At 36.8% G+C, this 5,575-nt stretch overlaps 1 long non-coding RNA gene across 1 annotated transcript; it reads left to right on the top strand.

Annotated features, from left to right (window-relative positions):
* Positions 1-849: 849 nt before the first annotated feature.
* On the top strand, positions 850-1,706 carry LOC134823986 (uncharacterized). The gene is made up of 3 exons (XR_010161335.1): positions 850-982; positions 1,140-1,225; positions 1,416-1,706. It is a non-coding gene; the product is annotated as an uncharacterized LOC134823986 (long non-coding RNA).
* Positions 1,707-5,575: the final 3,869 nt, after the last annotated feature.

Below are 5,575 nucleotides of genomic sequence, written 5' to 3'. Positions count from 1 at the left end.
GTTAACTAAGCTGGTTATTCAGTTGTTAACTAAGCTAATTATTCAGTTGTTAACTAAGCTGGTTTATTCAGTTGTTAACTAAGCTGGTTATTTCAGTTGTTAACTAAGCTGGTTATTCAGTTGTTAACTAAGCTGGTTATTCAGTTGTTAACTAAGCTGGTTATTCAGTTGTTAATTAAGCTGGTTATTCAGTTGTTAACTAAGCTGGTTATTCAGTTGTTAATTAAGCTGGTTAGTTCAGTTGTTAACTAAGCTGGTTATTCAGTTGTTAACTAAGCTGGTTATTCAGTTGTTAACTAAGCTGGTTATTCAGTTTGTTAACTAAGCTGGTTATTCAGTTGTTAACTAAGCTGGTTATTCAGTTGTTAATTAAGCTGGTTATTCAGTTGTTAATTAAGCTGGTTATTCAGTTGTTAATTAAGCTGGTTATTCAGTTGTTAACTAAGCTGGTTATTCAGTTGTTAACTAAGCTGGTTATTCAGTTGTTAACTAAGCTGGTTATTCAGTTGTTAACTAAGCTGGTTATTCAGTTGTTAATTAAGCTGGTTATTCAGTTGTTAATTAAGCTGGTTATTCCAGTTGTTAACTAAGCTGGTTATTCAGTTGTTAATTAAGCTGGTTATTCAGTTGTTAATTAAGCTGGTTATCAGTTGTTAACTAAGCTGGTTATTCAGTTGTTAATTAAGCTGGTTATTCAGTTGTTAACTAAGCTAATTATTCAGTTGTTAACCTAAGCTGGTTATTCAGTTGTTAATTAAGCTGGTTATTTCAGTTGTTAACTAAGCTGGTTATTCAGTTGTTCAACTAAGCTGGTTATTCGAGTTGTGAACTAAGCTGGTTATTGTGCAGGTGGCTGTTGAAGCTGGTAAGAAGTTCTACACAGTTAAAGAGGGAGGAGATTGTTACTATAAATGTTGAGATTAACGTTGTACCAACACCAGCTGCGGATAAGATTACCTGGGTTAAAGTGCCCAACAAGAAGGTAATTAATTAATGGGAATCATAAATAATTAATTATTTCCACTCACACTTACAAGGAAATAGTGAAATAAATAGTGAATTAAATAGTGAATTAAATAGTGGAACTTTTTAAGACAATAAAATTATGTGCTTGTCTAACAATCCTCATCTACCCTCAGTTGAACGGAGACAGATACTCGCTGAGCGAGGACAAGACATCACTAACTATCACGGGAGTTACTGCCAAGGAGGCTGGAACATACAGGTAGGTTACTCATTATAAATGCAGTTGATGACTTTCATTTCATTTAATGATAATAGATGAAATGAAGTGTGTGCCCCAGGAATTTCAATTTTGTGCCCCAAGTGTGCCCCAAGTGTGCCTAGCTAGATTACCAACTGGCCATAATAATTATGTAACATGATCAATCTTGATAAAAGACATTCCGTTTCAGAGTGTCGGTGAAGTTCGAAGTGGGTGGTAAGAAGTTCAACAAATCCTCAGAACGTTATTGTTCAACTAGAAGAAGAGGAGGAGGAGGAAGAATCCGGCCTTGTCATGTAAACATTTTTATGGACATTTCTGAACATTTGACACATTTGGCAGGAGATTTAAACACTGTTTTTAAAATATCATATTTAGATACATATGCAATTGAACTTTTAGATTATTTTTAGACAAGCATTTACATAAATTTATTTTCGTTGTGTTAAGATCAATTCTCACTCATTTTCAAAAGCAATTCAAAAACGATTCCGTAATTCCTGTTTAAACCAACAACAAACAGAAAGCATTTTAAATTAAATTGCCATTTGCTTCAATTGAAACTAATTTTTATCAGTAACTTACTAATTTACAATCCTTCTTCGACTTCTCAACAAATAAACGGCTCATAAATCCTAAGTGCAAATAACCGGTCAATCGGGCAAAAATTGACCGAAAATGGGGCAAAAATAAAAACATGTGAATAAAACTAAAATCACCGTATACTATTAGTGACTGATAGTCATGTAGACTGATAGTCATGTAGACTGATAGTCATGTAGACTGATAGTCATGTAGACTGATAGTCATGTAGACTGATAGTCATGTAGACTGATAGTCATGTAGACTGATAGTCATGTAGACTGATAGTCATGTAGACTGATAGTCATGTAGACTGATAGTCATGTAGACTGATAGTCATGTAGACTGATAGTCCATGTAGACTGATAGTCATGTAGACTGATAGTCATGTAGACTGATAGTCATGTAGACTGATAGTCATGTAGACTGATAGTCATGTAGACTGATAGTCATGTAGACTGATAGTCATGTAGACTGATAGTCATGTAGACTGATGCACATTTTTGTGTAGAAGCTGGGCATGTAGCAGACAGCATTTCATAACATGTTGTTGGCCCTGTGTAAGGACAAAAAGTATCCTTCCCTTTTTGATACAAAGATACAAACATGCCAGTGAAACCAATAAGTTCATTTTATTTTGAATGATATATTATGTTCATGTACAGCTGATACGCTGGCTTATCTCTAGTGAAGCAGAAACCGTAACACCGTGTATATTATCATATGTTTATATTAAGGTAATGACAATGTTATTGCAGGCTTGGCACTGTGTGAACGGTTAATAACTGCAATATAAACAAACATGCAGTAACACCCGCAATGTACACCTTGTATTCGTGTTGATTATATTTAACTTTTAGTTTTCAAACTTTGTTTTACATTTTTCGCTCAGTATCGTTAATTTAAATCCAAGATCTAAATGAACTTCAAAACTATATTTTGATTTAAACAATTGAAAAAACGGACCCTTTCGTCTTTATCTCTACTGATTAGTGTGGTTTATCTTTACCTTGATAGTTGTTTATAAATCATTAGACCAAGGAAAATACGAAACTCTTATCGTGCTGAGTGCAATTATAAACTTATAAACAATTCTTTGCCTTTTTATTTTCAGTTACTTATTTATTTTAGTGTACTCAATAGTAAAATCCGCCCAAAACAAGACTGCAATATAACTAATAGCAGGGCAGGTTCATATTGGATGTTTATATTGGATGTTTCTCTTTTACTCTAGTAGCAGGGTGTAGTTTTCTCTTTGGTCATAACCCAAGATATGCCTGATAAAAACAGCAGAAAGTTCTGGAGAACTTTCACTCTTCTCTCGGTGCCCCAAAGACCACAGGTATAGGCGACCATACTGTATCACGTGATTAATATTATTATAAGATTAAATTATAAATAATAATATTATTAAGTTATTATAAGAGTACTTTACCAGTAAAACTACAATTCCGCATATATCAAATAGTTTAGAACATTCACTAAATAATCCTTTAGTTACAAACTACAAAAATAACCGTTTAGTTATAAGTGTGGTATTTTCAGTCGCAGCCTCAGCGGAGTAATCAGTGGGGAGATTGGGGGGAACAAAGACCTGGTATAACAGTAAGATATGTTAACTTTACCTGGTATAACAGTAAGATATGTTAACTTTACCTGGTATTACAGTAAGATATGTTAACTTTACCTGGTATAACAGTAAGATATGTTAACTTTACCTGGTTTGGACTGATTGCATTCTAAATATCTACTCCATTAATCATCAGGTAAGCACACAAGGAGATGAAGAAGAGGAGTTAAGAGATCCTGATAGAGTCAGCAATGTTTCGTTATCAGTCTTCTTCTAGAGACCCTGGTTAGTGTATCTCCATTTCGGACTTTACTGGAAATTAACATTTTATACAATACCAATTTCAAAATATTCTGAAACGATAATGACAATCAAAAAATGAGGAAGATTAAAATCACGGGGAAAAATGAGTGAAACAAATATTATTACATGCGTAAATGTTTTGATGTGCTAAGAAGCTGTTTCGCGGGGTATCCTCAAATAGCAAACGTTAAAGTTTAGACACTTAAAATTTATCCGAATGAATTTAATATACAATGAATTTAGTAAACAATCTTTTGAATCTTGTTTTCAGAAGAAATATGTGGAATATGTGAACGACACTTCAAAGAGCTGCCTTGGGGACAGCTACTGAAAACTAACGTGTGTGGTCACGTGATGTGCCATCCTTGTTACATTAAGGGCGTTATGGACGGTAGAAGCTGTGCTGTCTGTGACAAATGTAAATATACCTCATTCTTAATAAGAACCTTTATTAAATAAGATGTACTTGACCTCTCGAGATAGTAATACCATTAAATATGTAATAAAAACATAAATCTATTCCCACCAGTGTTTGCTATCAAATATTTCCTAAGACTTACTGATCAGTAACCATGGTAACTACTTGATCAGGGAATGAAAGAAGGCAGAGAGGTAGCACTGCGGTCCAGAGGGAGGGACTTCAGAAGGATCAGCCCAGGGGACCCTGACCTTCAGATCTAAAAGTGAAGCAACTCTCCACACCCTAGAAGACTGGTCAAGAGACCATATCACACCTGTCTCGAAAAGAAATTTAGCTTAAAATCAAGAAGTGTTAGTTCAAGCAGTTCCACCCTCATCACTGGAAAAATATTCAACATATTACAATAGTTCATACGACGAAGCAAATACAATAGATCAAGACTCAGAAATAACTGATTATGAAGCAATGCTTTTAGAAGACACATCATATGAGAGCGAGAGTTCATTTGAGAGCTATTGGGTACCAGATAACGTGGAAAAAGAATATCTAAGTTCGTCGAGAAGTAGTGATGATGAAGAATTCGAAATTATAGAAAAAAGCACTGCTAACACTATTTATAGTTCATCTAGTTCTTCAGTGACTAAAGACAGCCAGAACAAAGTTGGTCCTGGTGAATAAGGCGATTCCATCGTTTCCAGTCATACGAGAACCCACATCCATCATCATCGTCATCAACAACCACGACAAAGAGCACAAGTCCTCCAGCCATTTCGGAGACCGGCACAGGAGTTTCATCTGGACGTTCTCCAGCTAGCAGCACGGATAAAACTGACTTCGCTGAGTCTGATCCTTTGCAGGGCAAGGATGGCTGACACTCTCAGTTCCTTCTCTGATGTAAAGGATCCGATGAAGACGATCAGGTGGTCCGTGCTCCCCGAGTTATGTCCGATCCTGTCATTTTCACCGAGATTGGCGAGCCTGCGGAAAGTTCGATAAAGACATTGGTCTGGTTGGTCGGCACATGCAGAAGAAGAGGTGATCTACCTCGACGAAGGTCACCACGTTCAATCACCTGCTCCAGGTGACAGCACCAGCCTCTATTTCGCTGGACAGCAAGAGTGTCCGGCACGCATCGGTCGGCAGAATCAGCCATTACCTTGAATCACTAGGTGACTCCACTTCCTTGGACAGGGAGTCACTGTCGCTAGGGCGATGGAGACATTAGTGAAGCCGAGTGATGGATATAAGGCAAGTACAAGTACGTCACCGACACGTTTTGTCTGGCCTGTCGAGGATCATCCTCGTCCCTGGTCAACCACATCATCCTTTTCGTCGTCATCCGACGATTCTACTTCTAGTTCAAGTTCGTCCAGCAGTGATAAGGCGATTCCTTCGTTCCAGTCATACGAGAACCCACTCATCATCATCGTCATCACAACCACGACAAAGAGCACAAGTCCTCCAGCCATTTCGG

Source organism: Bolinopsis microptera, chromosome 12 (genome assembly GCF_026151205.1).
Source record: "Bolinopsis microptera isolate Bmic1 chromosome 12, MBARI_Bmic_1.0, whole genome shotgun sequence".
Taxonomy (NCBI): domain Eukaryota; kingdom Metazoa; phylum Ctenophora; class Tentaculata; order Lobata; family Bolinopsidae; genus Bolinopsis; species Bolinopsis microptera.
The sequence above is the reverse complement of the archived record's forward strand: the minus strand, read 5'-3'. Positions and strand labels throughout refer to the sequence as shown.